This window comes from Pleurodeles waltl, chromosome 1_1 (assembly GCF_031143425.1).
Source record: "Pleurodeles waltl isolate 20211129_DDA chromosome 1_1, aPleWal1.hap1.20221129, whole genome shotgun sequence".
NCBI lineage: Eukaryota > Metazoa > Chordata > Amphibia > Caudata > Salamandridae > Pleurodeles > Pleurodeles waltl.
This window is the reverse complement of record NC_090436.1, coordinates 991366449-991391105: the sequence shown is the minus strand read 5'-3', so window position 1 is coordinate 991391105 and position 24657 is coordinate 991366449. Positions and strand designations below refer to the sequence as shown.

The 24657-nt window shown below is 44.7% G+C and overlaps 1 long non-coding RNA gene across 1 annotated transcript in view; it reads right to left on the bottom strand.

The window, feature by feature from the left end:
• The window catches only part of LOC138285771 (uncharacterized), a 95964-nt gene that overhangs the window by 35519 nt on the left and 35788 nt on the right, over window positions 1-24657 (bottom strand). The window contains exons 5-6 of the long non-coding RNA XR_011201646.1: window positions 18089-18115; window positions 13156-13182 (exon numbers count right to left, since the gene is read on the bottom strand). This is a non-coding gene — a long non-coding RNA (uncharacterized lncRNA). The remainder of the gene's footprint in view (window positions 1-13155; window positions 13183-18088; window positions 18116-24657) is intronic.

Sequence of the window (24657 nt, the reverse complement as noted above, 5' to 3'; positions counted from 1 at the left end):
GACTAGCATTGTGACTGGTAGTGCATTGCCTAGTGCGTAGGGATGTTCCCTGTGTGTGTGTGTGTCGGGTATGCCAACGGTGGTATTGTTGCTGCCATTGACCAAGTGTATCCATTGTCTCTTCCCCCACTATTTGTTTTATCACCCTGTCCTTATGTGCATTAGCATCATCTGGCAGAGGAGCAGAGGCACCGGTGACGGAGGGAGCTGCATCCCACAGGGCCCATGAGGCCAAATCCAGCGATGGTGAGTGCACCAGTGGGACGGAGGGCGAGGGGAGCACCACGGCAGAGACAGGAGGGGACAGTTCAGACAGTGATACCTCCTTCGATGGAAGCTTCCTGCTGGTAACGGACATCTCTATGCCCACCCCAACTACAGGTACAGCCGCCACCCCCCATACCAGCCACCCCTCCCAGCAGCCCCTCAGCGAGTTTCCCATGCCCGCTCACCCAGGTGGGTGGGCATCTCCTCCGCCCCAGGCACCTCAGGCCCTGCCCCAGTTAGCCCTGCTGCCCTGAGTGAGGAGGCTTTTGACCTCCTGCGATCCATCTCTGTTGGGCAGTCAACCATAGTGATTGCAATCCAGGGGCTGGCAGGCCATTTGCAACAAACAAATGCATTCCTGGAGGGCATTCACTCTGGCATGGCGGCCCAACAGAGATCAATCCAGGCTCTGGCCTCCTCCCTGATGACAGCCATTGTCCCTGTCTCTAGCCTCCAACTTCCTCTGCCCGGTCCCATTCCCCTCAACCCCAACCTATCCCAAGCACACATTCAGACCAGCATGCACCCAAGACAACACACAGGAGTAGCTGAGGCAAACACAAGCACCACACATCATCCCACATGCACTCACATAAACACCATCCAGATGCAGACATGACAACACCCACTGCCTCCACTGTCTTCCCCTCCTCCTCCTGGTCCACCACCCTCCCAGTAGCATCTCCACTCACACCTGCATGCACTACATCCTAATCCACTACCCCCATCACTATCACGCCTATCATTACACACCCCTCACTGGCAGTCACCACCACCACATCCATGCGCACGTCCCCTGTGTCCTCTCCCACCGTGTCTGTGCCCCCCTCCTAAGGTACACAAATGTAAGCACTCAGACACCGAACAGCCATCCTCCTCACAACAGCATCCAGCCCATGCACCTGCACCCAAACACAGCAGGCACCTCCAACAACCACTCACTCTTCCTCCACTCCCAAACCTTCACCCTCTTCCTGCCCCAGTGTCCCTAAGAAGCTTTTCCTCTCTGCTGTTGACCTCTTCCCTACCCCTCTCTCCATCCTTCACATCGGGCCAGGGTGGTCAGAACCCAGGCTAGCACCTCAGCCACCCAGTCAATGGCCACAGTAGTGTCGGTGGTAGAAGCTCCAGAGAACCAACCATCAGCACTGACAGTCTACCTGCACCAGCTGCCAAGGGGAACAACAAGGAGGAACCACCAGCTGCCAAGGGGAAGGGCAAGGAGGCACCACCAGCTTCCAAGGGGAAGGCCAAGGAGACACCACCAGCTGCCAAGGGGAGGGGCAAGGAGACACCACCAGCTGCCAAGGGGAAGGGCAAGGAGGCACCACTAGCTGCCAAGGGGAAGGGCAAGGAGGCACCACAAACTGCCAAGGGGAAGTGAAAAGGGCCTGCACCCGCAGGCAGGACGGACAGGAGGCCTGGTGCTGGGACTGATTCTGAGCCCCCACCACCAACCATGGCGGTTCAGCCGTCCGAGACTGCAGGGGAAGGGCTGGAGCCTCCCCCTACCACTGACTGCACCACCACCAGCATCGCCACCAGCACCACTGCCAGCAGCAGCAGCCCCAGTGGGCAGCCATCCGAGGCTGCAGGGGAAGGGCTGGAGCCTTTTCCACCACTGCCTGCACCGCCACCAGCACCACTGCCAGCAGCAGCAGCCCCAGTGGGAAGCCGTCCGAGGCTGCAGGGGAAGGGCTGGAACCTCGCCCCACCACTGCCTGCACCGCCACCAGCACTGCCACCAGCACCGCCACCAGCACCACTGACAGCAGCAGCAGCCGCAGTGGGCAGCCGTCTGAGGCTTTGCACTCCTTAGGACCAAGCAGTGGGCAAACCACCCACTTGAGAGACTGTGGCCTTGCACTCCCCAGGACCAAGCAGTGGGCAAACCACCCAATTGAGAGACTGTGGCTTTGCACTCCCTAGGACCAAGCACTGGGCAAACCACCCACTTGAGAGACTGTGACCTTTCACTCCCCAGGACCAAGCAGTGGGCAAACCACCCAATTGAGAGTCTGTGGCTTTGCACTCCCCAGGACCAAGCAGTGGGCAAACCACCCACTAGAGAGATCGTGGCCATGCCCTCCCCAGGACCAAGTAGTGGGCAAACCACCCACTTGAGAGGCTGTGGCCTTGCACTCCCCAGGACAGAGGGATGGGCATGTAGCCCCCTCCAGGACCAATGGTGTTTTACCACCTTCTGCCTGAGATGCCCCCCTATTCCCCGTCCCCCTGAGGTGCCTGTCTAATTTTGACCTGATGCCCCTGCAGTGTTCTCTCTGTGTTGTTGCTTGAGTCAAGTGCGGCCTTGGCCTATGTGATGTGGCCCTGTGGCCCACGGACATTGAGGACTGGGCAGTGTCCCACCATTTGTATATTTGTATATACTGTTTTGATTTTGAATCACAAATTTCTTGTAATGTATCTTATTACACTCACTTTAATCAATTCCTTTTCTCCTTGCATTATTCCTGAGGGGTAGGGGGTGTATATGTAATGTTACTGTATCTGTTTGTGTGTATGGTGTTGGGGGTGGGGGTGTTGCATGTTGCGTGTCACTTTCTTTTTCCTTCCCCCTCCCTTGTGTGCTAGGTGGCAGTACTCACTGTGGTGATCTTTGCCGGCGTTGATGTTCGCAGTGAATGAGGAGGTATACAATCATGGGAAATGTGTGCAAGTAGGGCTCCATGGCGTCGTGGTTCTTCCTTGAGTCTCCTGAGGGGAGTCCTTTGCCTTCTGTGTTCTGCTTCCATCATGCTTTTGATGTCGTTGGTACTGCCCCGGAAAAGGTGGCAGATAGGTCTGTTGTAATACAGTGGGCAGTACATTGTCTTCCGCCTGGCTGTTGGCGGTTACCACAGCAGTCTTTGTTGCTACCGCTGTGGCAGTCGGTGTGTTAAAGTGGCTGTCTGTGTGGGCGGTTTCCGCCGTGGTCATGATTCCATTTTTTTTACTGCCGTCCCATTGGTATTACCGTTGCTTTATCACCGACTGCCAGGGTTGTAATGAGGGCCTTAGTGTTAATAATAATTTTGGGGGGGATGTGTGGCTTGGTGCCGACCGGCATGGCCACCTTCCTCGGAGCTCCGTACAGCTGCGACGGAATGACAAGCTGTATTCCTGCACAAATTGTCACTTTCATGGTGGCTTAACAAAAGCTTTGTAAGAAACATTCAACATGCAGCAGGTTCGTTGGCAGCCCTAATTCCAGTTGCTTTAATACACGCAAGCCAGAATATGCTGCATGCGTGCTGAAGAGAGAGGCTTGCCTGCCATTTTCATTTTTTCCCTGACACTCACTGACATTCTAAATCCTTTAGGAAAGTTGCCACTGGTCACAGGAATCTTTATGGGCAATAATGATCAGTTTTAATTATAATTGTATTCAATACCTTATGTTTGCTCACTTCTGGGCTTGAAAGAAAGAGTGACTTTTTGAACAGTGCTTTCTCCTCATCTGCCTACAACCTGCTTTGAACTGTTTTTTCTCTTCTTCCTTACTTGCTATTTTATTCACATATGGGCAGAGCCGTAAAATTACACATGAACTCTGATAAATCAATATATACTAAGCCTGCCACCCAACTACCTTTTAACCCTTTTGCTGTGCTGGAAAATATGGAGGATTCTGGGGTTGGTTGTCAGGATTCTTCTTATAATATGACAGAAATTTGCCTCACCACTATGAATAAACCTTCCTCAAAGTTACCTACAGTGGCAACGCACAAGAGGGTAAAAAAAGATCCTACCTCCCCCATACAATCCTCTGCCACGATTTCAATGGAGCTGCTACTCGAAGAAATTCAGGCACTCAAACCCTATGTGGAAGACCCAAATGGGAGACTACAAACTGTAGAATAAAAAGGGTCATTTGTGTAAGGTAAAGTTACTCAGGTGGCACAGCGGGTTGCGATGCTTGAGGATACTGCACTCTCTGTACATTCATTGCAATTTAAACTTTTGTGTCTGAAAAATCGAAATAGACAGAGCAATTTATGTATTTATGGTCTTGCTGAAGGAGTGAAGGGTTCCGATCCCACGTCTTTTTTTCAAACCTTTCTTCCCAAAGTTTTGATCTTACCTACTTCCCCTCCTTTGAAATTTCAAAGGGTACATAGACTTGGTCATTTTCCTCGGACTGCATCAACCTCACAGAAACCTACAGGAGTAATACTTTACTGTTTAGAATATTTGGGTCTTCTTTAAGTTATCAAAACAGCAAAAGACATAGGCGGTCATTCTGACCGCGGCGAGCGGCGGTCGCCGCCCGCCCACCAGGCGGTCACCGCCGAATGACCGCACCGCGGTCAAAAGACCGCGGCGGCCATTCCAACTTTCCCGCTGGGCCGGCGGGCGACCGCCAGAAGGCCGCCCGCCGGACCAGCGGGAAAGCCCCTTCAACAATGAAGCCGGCTCGGAATAGAGCTGACGGAGTTGAAGGGGTGCGACGGGTGCAGTGGCACCCGTCGCGATTTTCAGTGTCTGCAAAGCAGACACTGAAAATCTTTATGGGGCCCTGTTAGGGGGCCCCTGCACTGCCCATGCCACTGGCATGGGCAGTGCAGGGGCCCCCAGGGGCCCCACGACACCCGTACCCGCCATCCTGTTCCTGGTGGTAAAAACCACCAGAAACAGGATGGCGGGAAGGGGGTCGGAAACCCCATGGCGGTGCTGCTAGCAGCGCCGCCGTGGAGGATTCCCTGGGCCAGGGGTAAACCGGCGGGAAACCGCCGGTTGCCCTTTTCTGACCGCGGCTTTACCGCCGCGGTCAGAATGGCCCAGGAAGCACCGCCAGCCTGTTGGCGGTGCTTCCGCGGTCCCCGGCCCTGGCGGTCATGGACCGCCAGGGTCGGGATGACCCCCATAGTTTGTATCTCTTGGTCTGGTTGTACTTTATCTTTTGGGCAGGATTTTGATAAGGCTATAGAAGATAGAAGGAAAAGTTTTCTTGATATGCAATCAGCTCTCTGCACTCTTAATGCCAGCTGTGGCTTATTTCATCATGTTTATTCAAAGTAACATACAATAACAAGACTACTACTTAGGAAGACACTTCCCTACTTTCATTGCTAATTGCAAAGGAGAGTCAATGGACATGTCTGAATTTCATGCCACTTTATTTATGATTTTTGTTCTTCTGCTAATATGTTCTTGGATATAAATTTTCTATTTACTGTATACAATATAATTATTGTTATCTTATTTTGGATTTATTCTAAATTCTTTTTCACTATTTTTATTTGATCTCTTCCAGGTATGTTCCATGTCTCATCATGATTCAACGGTTATTGTGGTTATGTGCTTTGATCTTCCTTCCACTTGTTGATCATTTGGAGTTTGGTTGTGTCATCCCCTTTCATGGTCCTAGTACCCTTACGTTTTTGTTTGTCATATGAGTATGTCCTTTTTGTTTTTCTTTCCTGTGTACAATATCTTTACTCTATGTCTTCACTCTCCCTCCATACCTCATTTTTTATTTTTCTATTTTCTAATCCCTCAGCCCTAATGACTCCAACCACTATTTTTCATACTATCCTTTTTTGCTATTATCTCAATACTTCTTTGATTTATTGCATCATTCACATGTTATTATTGGCTTTTTATTGTCATCGTCACTGTTTCAGTTCTATAAGGTCTTGTTTTCTTTTAAATGGTCTTAAGAATTAGCTCATGTAATGTTAAAGATTTAGGCTTGCCTATCAAACATCAGAAGGTTTTAACTCATATTTCCAAATTAAAATGTGATATTTGTTTTTGCAAGAAACACACATATCTGGCGATGAAATTGTTAAGCTTAAGAAACAGTAGATAGGGCATGTTTTTGCCTCTTCAGGTTCAGGGAAGCACAAGAGAGTAGCTATTCTATACCACAACAAGTCCTTAGATATTCAATTTCTTTCCCAAGACAGTGACTCTATTGGTAAATGAGTTACTGTATCCATGATTAAGATTAAAATACCTATTATGGTTTTTAATGTTTATGCACCTACACCCTGAGGAAAGAAATTCTGGCCAGAGGTGTTAGCTAAACTGATGTCTCTAAATGATTTAATTGTGGTGATTGCAACATGGTCGTAGACCCATTTCTTGAATGACACTCTAAGCCCAAATTTGTCCCATGACACTTGCGTTCCCAATTCACATCCACCATAGAAAAAGATCCCTTATGGACGCCTTGAGACTCTCCAATCCTACCCTCTGAAAAAAAATGTTTCTCCCCTCCACATTCTTCCCAATCTTGCATTGACTATTTGTTTATTTCCCTTACACAACATATTATACATTCAGATATTGGCTCTATTTTAATCTCCAATCATGCCCCTGTTACACCAGATTTAGATCTTCTCCCTGCTACTCCTGGTATTAAATATTGGAGACTTAAATTCACTTCTTTTGGACCCCAAATTTACACACAATTATGAAGCCTCTGCCACAGCCTTCCTTTTAGAAAATTTGACTTCACATATTTCACCTCATATTATTTGGGACATCTGTAAAGCTGCCACTAGAGATTTTGCCACTTCCTTTGTAGCTCATAAGAAGAAATCTTCCTCCAAGGCATTACATATAATTCTGAATAATATTAAACAATTAGAACATTCTTATCACCTCTCCAATTCGAAAACGTGTCTAGATGTATTAATAAAGACTAAATTTACTTTTAATATGATTTCCAAAGAAAATGCCTCCTCATACCTTCTTAAATCTAGTGCCAAATATTATGATGGACAAAATAAAACTGGGAAACTCAAAATAAAAAAGGATAATACTAAAATAGATTCCCTTCTGTCCTCCAATAACCACACCGTTCATAAGATAGAAAATGTATTATCTGAATTCACAAATTTTCCAGACTCTACATTTTGTCTTCCCAAACTAGCTGTTGGACCTGGGACCAACGGTGAGGGTAGGACTTGTATTCGTACTTGACATACTGTGATTGGTGTACACTACTGTTTTATTGCAGACCATTACTTACCAGCATGCTGTTTTTCTCTTTCTGTTTTTTTGCAACTCTTGATTTTGGACCACAATCATGTCTCAATCTGGTGAGCCATCAGCAGTAGCTGCAAATTTGGTGTTTGAGCAGGAGACGTTGGAAACCTGTACCGTGCCTCAGCTCAAAATGTTCTACAGATAATTCAAGTGTTCTTTTAAAGGCCTCACTAGGAAGGGGGGACTGAAAAAAGGCGCTGAGGGCCTAGTTGACAGCCAGGAAGGCTGGTGAGCAGACAGAGGAGGGAAATGATGTTGTAGATGAGGAGGAACAATGTCTTCACATGGAATGGATGGAGGAACCAGCATTGCCTGTTGGGCAGGGGCTAGACTGAATGGCTAAGTTGGCAGCAGTGTTTCCTCTTCAGGTCTGTCTCCAGAGGACTTGGAGAATAAGCGGAGAGCCATAAAGCTTGAGTTGGAGCAGCTAAAGCTCAGGTGAAAACAGGAGAGAGAAAAAGCTTTCAAGGAAATGAGACTGGCCCTGGAGGAGGAGAAAGCTCTTTTAGCTCAGAATTGCAGTCTGATGGAGATGGAGCTGGACCTGAGAGCCATGAGAACTAGGTCTGGCACAGATGGTGGCAGGAGAAGTGTTACATGCATACTGTGGGAGAAGTGCCCATGCACAGCAACTTGGTGCCCAACTTGAAGGAGGGGGATGACATACACCAGGAGGTTCAGGTTTATGAGGTAGCTCTAGTGGTGCGCAGGGTCCCTGAGGTGGATTGGTGAACTGGCATGGGGAGTCATATTTCTACTGGTGGGAGGGACACTCGACTGGCTGTAGGTGAGAGTGACAGGGAGAGGGGTTCCCCCTGGTAGAAGTCCTAGTAGTAAAGTATTGGGGAAACCCCAGGGGAGAGTGTGGGTTGAGTGTCAGAGAGAGTGGTGGTTGTGGGGTACTTTTTCAAGGTACAGGATGGTGAGGTGAAGGGTAGTTTGGTTACCACACGTGAAGGGCTGTGTGATGTGATTGCTGGTGAGCATATGCTCAGTCCCTGTTTTCCAGAGCTATGCCAACACTAGGTGGAGTGCGAGTTCTCTGACCCCAGGGAACTTGCACTGGAGGCAGACCTCTGGGTGAGTTCCAGAGGGTCTGCAGAGGCATTTGGGGCTGCTCCTGAAGGGAGTGGCTCTGGTTTTTCTCAACCAAGGGAGGTGGAAGAGGGTTGCAGTGACCCAGGTATGTCCCCGTTTAGTTGGATGGCTGAGGGGTCCTATGCCCTGTCTCAGGAGAGAGGGAGAGGGGGTGGACAGAGGCCCAGGTTGCCTGAGACCCAGGGCCTGGGGGGGTTCCCTAAGGGAACATCAGGGGGAAGCCTAGGTGGTACCAGGAGGCCATCAACTGAATGTGACCCCATAGTGTCAGAAGGACTTGAGGGGGTGGCTGTCACCAGCATCCCATCAGTCGTGGTGTCTGGCAGTACCACTCCAGAGTAGGGGGTGCAGGAGACCAAACAGAGGGATGAGAAGAGGAGGCAGTCCTCAGTAGAGAACCTGGAGGCTCAGGGGTCAGCTCTGAGGTCAGAGCTCCCCAGGAATGACCCTGGTGATACCATTTCTGAGCTGATGGGGCTTCATACTGTACCAGATGGGACGAGCCCCAGACAGACTCTTGTGCTACAACTGATGAAGGTGTTTCCAAGGGAGGGTTAGGAATACTTCCCAGGAAGTCCTGGCTTGCCAGGCTCAGGTCCATACTCGGAGTACAGACCCTAGGTTGGAGGGCCAGGTTCAGGGTGTATCAACTGACCTGGAGGGAGGGGTGACTGCTAACAGTGTACCTATTGTGTTATCTTCTGGGGGTACTCTCCTTGATGGGGGGGTGCAGAACTCTGACGGGGGGGGATGGGGAGGGAGAGACTCACCTTTAACCCGGGATGAATCCAAGGGTACAGCCCCAGGGTTTGGAGACCAGTTACAGGGTAGTGGCCCTACACTAGTAAGAACATTGTGGAGGTCATCTGGCAACAGTGCCCTGACATCTCTGGAGTCTAGAGGTACTGCTTCCAAAAGGAGGGTACAGAGCCCCGAGGAGGAGGGCGGGGGAGGAAGGACTCGCCCTTGGCCTCTGCCCAGCCTCAGGGTACAGACCCTGGGATGGAATACCAGTAGCAGGATACCACCCCTGACGTGGTGGGAGGGAGAGTGAACAAAGGGTGCCAGTCACTTTGGGATACCACCCCCCACTCTGAGAAACCACAGAGGCTAGAGACCCCTGGATGGGCTGAGGTCTGGCTCTTATCACTGACAGCTGTAGGTGGCCACTGTGGGTTGCTGTCCTTGTGGACAGAGTTCTCCTTGGGTTGGGGACAGGTGTCACACCTCAAGGTGGTAGTGGGCCACACCACTGTGTTGGCCACGACGATACTTCTGTGAGCAAAGTAAGGTTAGGTGCTGCACAGATGGTATCCTCAGGTGAGGAGAGGGATCCCCCATGGGTTAGCTTAGTGGGCCCTGAAAGTATGGCCAGAGGGATTCAACTGGGTTCATTAAGGCATAGAAATGGAACATGGCCCTGCTGTTGCGGGCCAGGATCCATGTTCTGTCACCCCCAATCAGGGAAGTCCATCAAGATATTGATCCGTCTCCACTGGCTTTAGGCTGGTGGGGGATTTGTTGGACCTCGTCCTTTTTGCAGGGTCATCCCTAAACCCTTTTGCCTCCTTTCTCCTATTTTTTCGAACCAGATTTTGTTGGCTTTAAGACTCTGGGCACTTTGCCAGTGCTAACCAGTGCTAAAGTGCATTTGCTGTGTCTAAATTGTATTGGTGATTGGCAATCCCTGATTGGCACATTTGATTTATTAGTACATCCCTAGTAAAGTGCACTAGTGGTGCCCAGGTCCTGTAAATCAAATGCTACTAGGGGGCCTCCAGCACTGATTGTGCCACCCACATGAACAGCCATGTAAACATGTCTCAGATCTGCCACTGCAGTGTCTGTGTGTGCAGTCTTGCACTGCAAATTTGACCTTGCAAGTGTATCCACCTGCCAGGCCCAAACCTTCCCTTTTACTGCATGTAAACCACCCTTAAAGTAGGCCCTAGGTAGCCCTGTGGGCAGGGTGCAGTGTATTTATTATTAGTTGGACGTGCACTGGTGTGTTTTACATGTCTTGATAGTGAAATACAACCAAATACATTTTTCAATAAGATCTATCTCTCCCATAGATTAACATGGAGATACGATTTTATGTCTTCTAAGTCCAGTTTCTCATTGGGAGCAGACAGGTATAATGTATGCACCACGGCGTTCCCACGCAGGGAGGCCGCAAAAAATGGCAGAGTGAAATCTAAGCCTGAGACTACAGGAGAGAGAGAATGGGAGGGGCAAGGCACAGAGAATGCTTTTGGAGAAGGAAAGAAGAACGTTTAGAGAAAGAGGGAGAGAGAACAAATGAATGGAGAGAGAGAAAGATTCTGCAAGAAGACCAAGGGAGTGGGACTGTTTTGAACATTTTTGCCAGGGCTGATTTTGGTTTGCCAGTCTGGCCTGGTTGCCAGTCAATGCTTCTACTTTAAAAAGGAATTTTACTTGAATACAAGCTCTGCTCAATAAAATACCATAAATACTAGTTAGTTGCTCCCAGAACATAAAATCCATTGTGGTCTTAATGTATTCCTCTTCTTGTATTTTCATTTGTATACACCCTGTCAGGAGGGGAGAGGCGCATGTCCACAGTTTCAACTTCTAAAAAGTCATCAGCTGCTTTCACCTCCAGATGCTCATGAAGATACAATGCACATAAGTACAAATATAAGAGAAGGTAGGAAATACTAATAACATCCTTTTCTACAGGGCTTTTGCAGAATAACTAGGGTGCAACCCTTAAGGAATGTCCCATTGGCCAATCAACCTCTTAAATGTAGTCAGTTTCTGTTTAGGAAAAATCTCATCCATAAAGTAATACCCTATATGCTTCTAGCAATAACATAAATGGCTATTCAAAAAGTGTGCTTAATGGTTTCTCAGATGCATACAGAATAACAGGGCTACTGTTTTTAACAGCCAATGCTTCATGTCAAACTGCAAGTGTATTACTATATTTGGACCAACAGATAAAAACTTTGACTTTCTGCATGTATAAGTTAAATCTAGTTGTTTTAATACAACAACTCACAGTTAAGAAAAGGGCCTAACCCCTTTAATATGTGCATTTCCTTCTTAGACACAAAGCACTGACACAATGGTTCCTGACTCCACAAAACCTAAATTCACATTCTAGCAGTGCCTTCACAAAAGTTATACCCCAACGAGTGGGTTAAAGTAGGTACTGGTATGCTCCTCAGCACCTGATTGTTTCCCCATGGGATACTTAGGGTGTGAAAATTCTCTGTGCTGCATTAGACAAATTCATTTTCTCCAGGTGAATTGTAGTCTCTTGTACATGCCAAGGCCCAAAGGCAAAGTTTTGGTTACCCTTTATGTTTCCTTGGAAGCCCAGGTGTGCTTTCTTTTTGATGGGATGTACACTTGTGGATTACAGTGAATTTACCCATGTCGCTCCGTGGTGCAATAAGAGTTAGTCATTGGGACCATCGAATGGTTCCAGAGCTGCAAGGACTTTCGTCTCCCTCTTCATGTGGCATGCCACTCTTGAAAGCTAGGCAAGGAAGGGAGTTCTACCTGCATGACTTCTCCTAAGCATGGCAAGTGAGAGATGTGCATAGTTGCTGCTTCTACTAGCTGTAGGGTTGACTCTTTGTTCAGGGCTTTGTCTGTATAAACCTGGGGCACAGATATTGCTCTTGGAGACCATGGAGGTGGCAAGGATCTTGGCCAGTTTCACACAACTAAAGGGAAAAGTGTTTAAATAAGCATGGACTCACTCCAATGCCCCCACAGGGAACCACAGGAAATAGATACATTTTGGGATTAAGGCACACTCCCCCTTTCTGATGGCTGCAGGTGCCCCTGTTCCCAGGCTCGCAGTGTGGAAAGTGCACAATTGGTGAGTTATTTTGTTAAGAAGTTGGGCCTCACTGGATGGATTCCAGTGAGAAGGCTCCTGGTGGTCTGTTTCAGCAACCTAAGACATTTTCCATGGCCATCCAGTCCCCTAAAATGTAATTCTTTTCTGCAGCCTTGCCACAGCCTCTAGCCCTTTTTCTTGGTCCTTCTGAGTAAGCTTGCGAGTAGGGTCTAGCCCTGGCAGACTGTCGAGTATAGTGGTCTTCTGACCTGGAGTCTTGTTAACAGCAGGACCCCAACATTCCCTATTTTCCCCTCCTGCACTACAATATGGAATGATACAGTCCTATTTGAGCTCCATGTGTGGAGGTATTCAAATGCAACCAGCTCCGAGTTCCTAATAACAGCTGACCAAAACTGCTGACCTTATTTGAAAAGGAGGACATTGGGGTTTACAGACCCAACCTAGTATCGTCTGAGAAACTTTTGGAAGAATTAAGCAAAATTGCATGGATTGTAACTTCCGCATTTACCACTATTTAAGGGTGAAATTAATCCTTATGTCCAATTTGGTTGTTAGACTTGAATTACGTCAGGTTTTTGGGGTTTTTATTTGAATAGGGATGTTTGATAAGGCTGTACAACTAGAAAGATACACAGAGAACATAAACTAAGGTAACCTAGGAAGTGAAATTTAAAACTGGTACATGCAACTTTATTTAAGTTCACCCAGTATATTGCAAATACCTTAATTGTCCAATTAAATGGGACACTAAATCTTATTCAGGTCATAACACATATCAACCAGCACACATCAGAGTTGACTCCCTGGGGGGAAGGACATCTTTAGAGCCTTATGGTTTTATTTTTTTTCTTTATGATACATAGGTCTAATGCTGTACAAAAAATACGTAAAATAAAAAAACTTTCTATTCAATAAAGTTGTATTTCTTAATTATTTTCAACTTGTCTTACCCCATAAGGTGCGTATGGAGGATAGCCCTGTAGAAAGAATGGAAATTGGGATGATTAAGTTGTGTATCATCTTTTTCATATTTCATAAGAAATACATCTCAACCTTAATTTTCAATATTGCATTTAATTGGATTGATCATCAGTGCAGGGATTTGTCAAACAAGTATCCCATAATTATATAGACACTTCTTTCCCCATTATTTTTTACAAAAATGAAGCTATTGCAATTTCAAACATAAATTTGTAAACTCAGAGTGAAAATAGTGTCACTTTGATAATGGCTTACTTAGACCAACCTGTAATGTTTCAACGCCAATCATTCTCGCGTTATTCTTCCCTGCATCAATTTATGTTAACTGCACCTCCATGTTCCCTTCGGATTTGTTTTCATAAGAACTAAATTTATGATCGTAATACAGTGAGGAGTATATGTTCCATCACAAAAATGTAAGATCTAAAATTGTTCAGCTCCAGAGGAAGGTAACTGAACGTAACTGACCAGTGTCCCATTCACCCAGCCCGAGGGATTTGCATACGTTTTGGCAGACGGTGTGCCCCTAGGCACTCCGAAGTGTCCACCTTGAGATATGTGCTGTGATTCAAAGAGCACAATTAAAATTGTTTAGCTAAACAGCCATAGCAATTACATTCATATAACAACAGATATTGGCAAAGCAGTAACATTTAATCTTGGTAAGTTAATGCAGCTGTTATTTTAATTGTAAGCATATTGCTCAAAACATTTAAAAAATACTTGAATCCACATTTCTGCCTAAGCTTAGTGGTCATATGATGGTAATAAAAATGTTAAGTTTAAAGAAAAATACCCCTTTCATATAAGTTTAACAGAAAAGTACAGATGCCTCATGGCAGGGATGTGAATTTGGAACAGGAATAGTAAACATGTTCAGTCTTAATACATATCACAGGAAAACATACTTCTTATTGATGCAAAGAATAGATACTATTGCCTTCAAATTACTATAACCTTAAATCATAAATGAAACACATAAGGATAAGTAAAAAAGCAGCATTGGCAATGTCAGAAATTTATGGCAGTGAAAAGCCAAGCTTTTGGGTTTGCCAATACTGCTTATGCACCAAGGTGGATACACACACGTGCAGACACACAGGCAGCCATCTTGGAATGTGTTTACTAGTGAAGATGAGCCTTTCCAAGATGACAATTGATGGGTGCACATTCATCATGATTCACCAGTGTATATTTTGCCATTTTTAGGTCGAGCGTGCAAGCGCTTAGACCTGTTGTAAGTATTGTGGGCTTTAACTCACGCCCACCTGATGCCCATCACTTTCACTCTGTGGGCTTGCCTTTCAAAAATCCCTTGTAATTGGTAATTACTTTGTGTTCGTCCCGCTTTGGGGCGGTTTTGTTACCAACTTGCAGAGTGCCCCTGTTACATGGATTAGCACAATTGCCGATATACTTCAGTGTGGGCGAACAATTTTTTCCCTTTGTCTCTCCCCTTCATGCAGCACAGCGGTCATGACGCTCACAGCAAGAATAGCCACAACAGCGTGAACTCGATCGTGGAATTGGAGCTCTGGCACATTGTTCACAGTTACCTAGTCAGAGTATTTGTTTGTGGATCCCCCCTTAAAGAGCTTGAAATTGGTAACAGCTTTAAGTAAAACAGAAATCCTCAAAGCAAAAGTGACACACCCAGCCCAATGAGAGAACCCATACTACAATATTCACTTCACTCTGTAAATTTTCTGTTCTAAGTATTGCGGTCATATCAACATACTAAAATATTTGTGGCGTGGAAACTTGCCCCATAATGCTTTGCAGGGCATTACTTTTACAACACATTTGTGCTCATAACGCAGCCTGTGGTGGTCCTAGGACAATGGGATCACCACCAAAATGTTCACAGCAATGTGCTCTCTCTGTCTACATCATATATGGGTCCCACACCAGGGAACTGGTGACATCAAAATAATAACCCCTCCCACCATTCAAAATCTTTTTAAGTGTTCTTATGGCTGGAACTTTTGTTTTATGAGTGAGGGTAGTAACTTGCCTGTGTTTTAAGGGCCTTGTTAGCAATATCATTGTTATAGGCCTGCTATCTCTGCAAACCTGTAATGCACTATATTCGCCAGGGGCTAAATTCATGGCTAAACTGCATTATTCTCTGCCATTTTCTACTTATGTGGGCATCTTCTGGAGGGGCTAACTACATAGTTACATAACCATGTTTATTACAAATACTATCCTCATTGAGGTGTTCACTAAGGGCTGTTCTAAGCATTGCAGTCATATCAACATACTAAAATATTTGTGGCATGGAAAGTTGCCCCATAATGCTTTGCAGGGCCTTACTTATAAAAAACATGGTTTGCTCATAACTCAGGCTGTGGTGATCCTAGGACAGGGGGACCACCACCAAAAAGTCCATAACAAAGTGCTCTTTCTGTCTACATCATCTCTGGGTCCTCACACTCCTTTAGTGGGGATCCCAAAAATAATAACCCCTCCCAACATTCATTGTCCTTTAAGCTTATTCATGGCTAGAGCTTTTGTTTTATAGCTGGGAGAAGTTTTGTTTTAAAGGCCTTGTTTGTAATATTGGATGATGGTTTATATAATGATTGTATATGTTTTAGTATTTCTTTCTTATTACAGTCTTGACCCTGATTCAGGCCATCTCAACATCTTTGTTACACTCTGGCTGTTTGAACATTCTTGATATGTTTGGGTGATCCTTCCAGTTTATTTCTCCTCTGTGGCTGTCTTGTGTCTGTATTTGGGTAATTGTGTTAGCCAGCCAGCAACTCTGATGGTGGGGTAGTGAATGTAGTATTCTGTTGGAATTAGCTCGGCAGATTTACATTAGGATGCTAAATGACAATATTTCCATTTTTTTTGCTGCAGATAGAGGAAGAAGGTAAATGGAAGTGCTTTAGTTACATGCAAGGCCACAGGAATTATATGGCAGGAACAGACAAAATTATGAGGCAGGATTGACAACTTTATGTGACAATAAAAGTCCAGTGATCAATTTACAATGCCAATAGCCCTAACACAAGCAAGTATGAGACCTATTGCATTGGAAATGCTTGTTAATTTACTGATCAGCTTGGCCACTATCCATTTTAGACCACTAATTTACAAGTTAAAAAGAAAGTGTGGAGCAACACAAACAATGGAAGTGAAAGAGGAAGGTAGCACTTAGGGCCTAATTCCCAAAGGAACTCTGCGGTCGTGGGAAGGCCAAACAGTTGCAGTGGGGGTCCAGCACTCATGGCACGACCTCCACAATCAAAAACTGCTGTACAGAGGTCCTGCCATGAGTGCGGGACCCCCACTGCAACTGGGAGGCCTCTGCTGTGACTGCAAAGGCACTTTGTTAATTAGGCCCTTTAGCCCTGATTTAAGAAAAGTGGTGTTTCACCCAGTGCAGTGCCACTTTTGTTGCGTCCCTTAGTGCACCCCTACCTATGATACAATGCACCATAGTGGTAGTTAGGGGAACTAGCGTCAAAATTTGTGACGCTAGTTCGGAGCTTTGCAGGATTAGCGTCCCAAATTTCCTGCAAAGCCAATTTAGGCCCATTGAAAACAGAGGTGTGCCTCCTTTTAATGCCTGCTTTGAGCAGACTTTAAAAGTGCAGAAAAAAATGATGCAAAGAAATCTTTTAGATTACTTTGCACCATTTGTTCAGCACCCCTGTCAGTGGAACTGCCTGGCACAGGCATAATGTAGCGCAAAGGTTTACAAAGTGTCAAAATGCGTGCATTGTGCCACTTTGCAAATTTGGCACAATGATTTTGGCCTTGTTGGGCCACATTAGTGTAATTCTTTTTTACACTAATGTGTTTAAATAAGCATAGACTCACACTAATGTCCCCCATAGGGAACCATCGTAAATAGATACCCAATAAGGCAGACTCCCCGTTTTGGATGGCTGCAGGTGCCCCTGCTCCCAGGGTGGGAAGTGCACAATTGATAGTTTGTTAAGAAGTTGGGCCTCACCGGATGGATTCCAGTGAGTAGGCTCCTGCTGGTCTGCTTCAGCAACCTAGGACATTTTCTATGGCCATCCAGTCCCCTAAAATGTATTTCTTTTCTGCAGCCTTGCCACAGCCTCTAGCCCTTTTTCTTGGTCCTTCCGAGGAAGCTTGAAAGTAGGGTCTAGCCCTGCAAGACTGTCCAGTATGGTGGTCTCCTGACCTAGAGTCTTGTTAACAGTAGGACCCCAACATTCCCTATTTCCCTTCCTGCACTACAATATGGAACAGTACAGTCCTAATTGAGCTTGGTGTTTGGAGGTATTGAAAAGCAACCAGCTCTGAGTCCCTAATCCAAGCTCACCACAACTGCTGACCTTATTTGAAAAGGAGGACATTGGGGTTTACAGTTCAAACCTAGTGTCATGTGAGAAATTTGCATACATTTATTTATGAAATTAGGCAAAAAATTGGAAGAATTAAGCAAAATTGCATTAATTGTAACTTCCGCATTTACCACTATTTAAGGATGAAATTAATCCTTATGTCCATTTTGGTTGTTTGACTTTGATTACGTCAGTTTTTTGGGGTGTTTATTTGAATAGAGATGTTTGATAAGGCTGTACAACTAGAAAGATCCACAGAGAACATAAACTAATGTAACTTAGGAAGTGAAATTTAAAACTGGTACATGCATCTTTATTTAAGTTCACCCAGTATGTTGCAAATACCTTAATTGTCCAATTAAATGGGACAGTAAATCTTATTCAGGTCATAACACATATCAACCAGCACACATCAGAGTTGACTCCATGGGGGGAAAGATATCTTTATAGCTTTATGGTTTTAATTTTTTCTTTATGATACATAGATCTAACAGCTATAAAAAGAATACATAAAATAAAAACTTTCTATTTAATAAAGTAGAATTTCTTAATTATTTTCAACTTGTCTTACCCCATAAGGTGCATATGGAGGATAGCCCTGTAGAAAGAATGGAAAAGTGTGATGATTAAGTTGTGTACCATCTTTTTCATATTTCATATAACTAGTCATTAAGCTTGTTTCTTATGTTCATAAGAAATACATCTCAAACTTAATTTTCACTATTGCATTTAATTGGATAGATCATCAGTTCAGGGATTTGTCAAACAAGTATTCCATAATTTTACAGACATTTCTTTCCCCATTATTTTTTACAAAAACGAAGCTATTGCAATTTCAAACACAAATTTGGAAACTCAGAGTGAAAATAGTGTCACTTTGATAATGGCTTACTTAGACCAACCTGTAATCCTTCAATGCCAATCATTCATGTGTTATTGTTCCCTGCATAAACATCAGTTTATGTTAACTGCACCTCCATGTTCCCTTCGGATTTTTTTCATTAGAACTAAATTGAAGATCATAATACAATGGGGAGTATATGTTCCATCACATACAATGTAAGATCTAAAATTGTTTCGCTCCAGAGGAAGGTAACTGAACATAACTGGCCAGTGTCCCATTCACCCACCCTGACGGATTTGCAAACGCTTTGACAGACAGTGTGCCCCTGGGCACTCCAAAGTGTCCACCTGGAGATATGTGCTGCGACTCAAAGAGCACAATTACATTTTTTTAACTAAAGCGCCATAGCAATTACATTCATATAATAACAAACATTGACAAAGCTGTTACCATAGTCTTGGTAAGTTCATGCAACTGTTATTTTAATTGTAAGCATATTGCCCAAAACATTAAAAAAATACTTGAATCCACATTTCTGCCTAAACTTAGTGGTCATTTGATGGCAATAAACTGCATTATTCATTGCCATTTTCTATTTGTGTGGGTATCTTCTCTACAGGCTAACTACATAGTCACATGACTATGTTTATTATAAATGCTAATTTCATTGAGGTGTTCTCTAGGGGCTGTTCTAAGTATTGCGGTCATATCAACATACTAAAATATTTGTGGCGCGGAAACTTGCCCCATAGTGCTTTGCAAGGCATTACTTTTAAAAACATGATTTACTCATAGCTCAGCCTGTGGTGGTCCTAGGACAAGGGGGCCACCACCAAAAAGTCCATAACAATGTGCTCTTTCTGTCGACATCTTCTCTGGGTCCTCACACTGGGTTTGTGGGGATCACAAAATATTAACACTTCCCAGCATTCATTGTCTCTTAAGCTTCCGCATGGCTAGAATGTTTGTTTTACAGCAGAGAGAAGTTTTGTTTTAAAGGCCTTCTTTGTAATATTGGATAATGGTTTATATAGGGATTATATATGTTTGAATAATCTATTATCATTATAATCATGACCATGATTCAGGCCAAATTAACATCTTTTTTACACTCTGGCTGTTTGAATATTCTAGATATGTTTGGGTGACCCTTTTAGTTTATTTCTCCACTGTGGTTGTCTTGTGTGTGGGACACCTTCCCCCACATAAACAATAATTTCTGGCATTTTGCTTTTTCTATGCGTGTGGAAGAATGCAAAAAAAATAAAAGTATTCCTCCATGTTGCGCCCTGCTAACACGACCCCTGGGGGTGGCGTTAGATTTTGGAGCTGACTCAGGTTTACGTGATTACATAAATCTGAGGCAGTGTCAAAATGCAATGGGTGTTGCTGTGGCACGCCCACAGCATCACCCATTGCACGTACCTTCCACGCACAGTGCTGCGTGGGAAGGGGCCATATTTAGAGAGTGGCGTTAAGCCACAAAAAGTGGCTTAACGCCACCTTGTAAATACGGCTCTGTGTTTAGAGCCACAGAAGCATAAAAAAAAGTGAAGCTCCTCTGGCTCTAGGGCCGTATAAATACGGCCCTATATTTAGTAACTTTGGTTTGTGGCATGTGCACTGGCTTCGCTAAGCTTTTTTGCAGTAGAGAGGACGGGAGGAGCTTTAATCTGGTAGGTCAAAATGGTTGACAACTCTACAAGTCTGTATTTCTTCTTAGGGTCCATAGGAGTTGGTTTTAGAGAACAATGATAAAAGTATCTTAAAAGTCTCCAACTTTACGACTTTATGCTAAATATTAATGTGTGGATAACATGATGTAATGCTCATTTAGTTTATATATTGGTGTATTGAAGTTCAGGTTAATTAATGACAGGAAGGGCTGCATGAGATGATAAACATTAAAGGGGTAGCCTAGAATTTTCTCTAGCTTACTTAACAAATATGGTATTCGCCACTTAAACTAAGCTACATTATTAAATTGGCAGTGTGCATCGTTGAGTGAAATTACGGTCAAAATTTAAATTAAGCTGAATTTATAAAGTCACAAAAGGCATTCCTTGGCAAAGCAAATATGATGGCAGTGGGAAAAAGGAAGATTCCCTTCAAAATGAACCCATTTTCCAGCCACCAAAATTTGTGACGCCCTCATAGATAAGGGTGTCATGAACCCTCACTTTGGCACCTTGTGCTGGGGTTGGTGCCAATAAGATGAAATTTTGCTGTGCTGCTTCATTTCAGAAACACAGGGATGTGCGGTATTTACTACACTGCAGTGCACCTCTGTGTGTTCTCTAACGCTGGTGCTAAAATTGGGTACCTAGCACCAACGCAGGCATACCCTTGCACCAAAGAGCAAGGGTGCCTGCATTGCAGGGAATTATTATGTATGTGCAGGAAGGTCTTCCTTCCTGCACATAAACAATCAATAATGGTGATTTGTTACTTTTATGTGTGCTGCAGAATGCAGCACACATATAAGTAGCAAATCACCATTATTTAATGATTGTGTATGTGCAGGAAGGGACACCTTCCTGCACATTCACAATCATTAATGGCATTTTGCTCTTTTTATGTGTGCTGCAAACTGCAGGGCACATACAAAAATGCAAGAACAATGAGAAATAAAAGTATTTTTCCTCGTTGAACCACTCTAATGCAACCCCTGGGGAGGCATTTGTTTTTAGTGCTGCCTCAGGTTTACGATTTCTCAAAAGTCTGGGGCAGCATCGAAATGCAATGGGTTTTGCGGTAGAACGTCCATAGCAACACCCATTGCACGCCCCTTATTTACAAGGCAGCATTAAGCCACAAAAGTGGCTTAACTCTGCTTTGTAAATATGGTGCAGGGCGTTGCAGCAATGGAAATTCAGAAAAAGTGATGTTCTGGTGGTGCAATGCTCTTGTAAATGAGGCCCATGATTTACCAATCAGAGGACCTCATGTACAAAGAAGTGGAGCAGCTCTGCGGCAAATGTTGCAGTGCCATGCTGCGTCATTTCAGATATTCAGGGATGTGCTATATTTACTACAATATGGCTCAACCCTGTGTTTTCCCTAGCGTTGGCACTAAAATTAGCTACCCAACACCAATGCAAGCACCCTTCCACCATAGTGCAATGGTGTCTATGTTGCAGTGAATGATTGTTTATGTACAGGGAGGGATACCTTCCTGCATATAAACAATAATTAATGGTTTTTTGCTCTTTCTATGTGTGTGCAGAATGCCTGCTTCATCTTTCAAGGGCTCAGGGACTGGATAGCATGCCACTTGGCAGGGCAGGAGGCTAGCCAGAAAGTCCAGGTCCTGGCAGAGGAAGTCTTTGATGGCCCTGGTACTTCAAAACAGGAGTGAAGGTCATTCCAAGCCCTTGGAGATTCTTCACAAGCAGTAATATACCACAAAGCCCAGTATGTGTTCTCTTTAAGGCAGAAGCAGCAGCTGCAGGCGAACCCAGCAAAGCACAGTCATAGGCAAGGGGGCAGTACTCCACCTCCAGATCTTCTCCTTGGCAGAGGTTCCTCATGATTCCAGAAGTAATCTAAAATTCTGGGGTTTTGGGTCCACCACTTATACCCCTTTCTGCATTTAAAGTAGTCAAACTTCAAAGGAAAGTCTCTGTTGTTCAAAAGATCCTGCCTTGCCCAGGCCTGTGTCCAGACTCGCACCAGGGGGTTGGAGACTGCATTGTGGGAGGGCAGGCACAACCCATTCAGGTGTAAGTGACCACTCCTCCCTCCACCCCAGCCCACATGGCCCATCAGGATATGCAGGCTACACCATGGCTCCCTTTGTATCACTGTCTAGAGGGGATTCACAAACAGCCCAACCATCAATCTGACCCAGACAGGGAATACACAAGCAGGAAGAGTCACAGATTGGTTTAAGCAAGAAAATGACCACTTTCTAAAAGTGGCATTTTCAAATAGACAATTTAAAGACCATCTTTTCCAAAAGATGTATTTTTAAATTGTGAGTTCAGAGACCCCAAACTCCACATCTTTGTCTGATCCCAAAGGGAAACTACACTTAAAAGATATTTATAGGCAGCCCCCATGTTAAGCTATGAGAGAGGTATGCCTTGCAACAGTGAACATCGATTTTGTCAGTATTTCACTGTTAAAACATGTAAAACACATCAGTACATGTCCAACCTTTAACAAACACTGCACCCTTCCCATGGGTGCTACCTAGGGCCAACCTTAGAGGTGCCTTACATTAATAAAAAGGGATGGTTTGGGCCTTGCTAGTGGGTGCACTTGCCAGGTCTCATTGGCAGGTTAAAACTGCAGTGGCAGGTCTGAGCCATGTTTACAGGGCTACTCATGTGGGTTACACAACCAGTGCTGCAGGCCCACTATTAGCATTTGATTTACAGGCTCTGTGCACCTCTAGTGCACTTTCCTAGGGACTTACTAGTACATCAAATATTCCAATCATGGAAAAGCCAATTACACAGAGAGCATATGCACTTAAGCACTGGTTAGCAGTGGTAAAGTGCCTAGAGTCCTACAGCCAACAAAAACTGGTCAGAAAAAATAGGAGGAAGGCAGCAAAATGTTTGGGGGTGACCCTGCAAAAAGCGCCAGGTCCAACAGCTTGCATCTCTTTCTGTTGGTTCACTGAAACACTTATATATGTCACACAATTTAGAGAAAATCAATCTGTTTTATTACTTTTTTCTAATGAATTATGTATTTTTTTCAGAACTGTTTATAGGAAATTTAAACTCATTGTTGAAACGTGCAGCTTCCTGAAACAAAGCTACAATGAATGAAAGAAGCAACTTAAAAAATGTACTTCAGTGAAAAAAACGATCAATAAAACAGATGAATTTCCCTCTCAGTCTTGCGTCAACAGAAAGAGATGCGCATTCAATTATGTATGTGTGCTATGTGGGTGCTGTAAATTATATGAAACGGTTCGGAGGTGCGGAACGAAATAAACAGTTACGTTGTTACCCGTAGAGCTGCTTTTACTATTTGTTTTTCCCAGGGGAGAAAGCAGCTGTGAATGATGTCTATCACTCACAGTCAATAGAGGGCGCTGCATTTTAATTAATTTGTTAACAAGAGAAAAACCACCAAAACCTGCTCAATTTTAAGAGAAATGAACCCTCACCTGCCATATTTTCAGACACAATAAGTGATAGAACACACTACAAATTTACACAATTACACAAAAATAATAGTTACACGAATTTGTATAGCGTAGCGTTTTTAAAAAGAGTACGATTCTAACGATGCTGGATCCGTAGCATAGTGCCTTATCCTGCTAGGCCATGCTCTGTCGTAGAACGCACCAGCACCTGGGGCTTAAACCTAGGAAATCTGATAGCGTCTCGCTGTGCACTAGAGTGAAGCTCATTACAGGTATCGTTCTGAACGATACCCCTAGTCTTACGAGAGCTGCACAGTACAGAGAGGAGAAAGCCAGTAGGCAAAAATGAATGAAAGGAAGTAACTGTCTTAACAGTCGAAGAAAGTGTGTGTTTGTTGTTGGGGGTGGGGCGTTTCGGGGTCGGGGGGCGGGGGGGGGGGGGGGGTGCAAAGAGAACGAATGAGAGATGCTGTGCCACAACAGGGAAAAGGGAATATCCAGTCTCAGGAGGAAACTTGAGGACGGTGAAATAGGGGGAGGGGGATGGGTTGGAGGGGGAAAGCACAACGAAAAACGAAAGAGAAGAAGGAGCGAGGCATGCACTTCATTTAGTAGAGCTAAATCACAAATTCATTGGAGAAAAACAAAAAGAAAAATATCAGCAGTGGAAAGATACAAGTCATCCAATCGAAACTTCGTGGGACTGCAACCCTCCTGGAATCAGGAGCACACAACTGAGATAGAGAATTTAGCCATCTATTCATGAAAAAGGGACTGGCCTAAAGCCTACTCTGTGTATAGTGGGAACAAGAAGTCTGCCTACTGACTGCTGTAGCTGTCTGTAGTAGAGACCTAAGAAGGACAATAAACGAAAACAAAAAGCTTAGGCACAGTAAAGTATTCACCCATCAGCATTGGCACTGAAATGCAATTCTTTTTAGGAAGATGTGCAAGGTGCTTGGGGGGATATTCAAAAGCCCCTAGCGCCACCGCAGTGTCACTTTTTGTGACGCTCTGGTGACGCTGTGCCCTTCCCCATATTTACAAGGTAGCGTTAAGCCCCTTTGCGTGGCTTAATGTTGCCTTGTAAATATGGGCACCACCGACACAGATTTCTGCAGCAGGGGGGCATGCAATGGGTGTTGCAGTGGGCATACCCATGCAACACCCATTGCTTTTTGACACTGCCCCA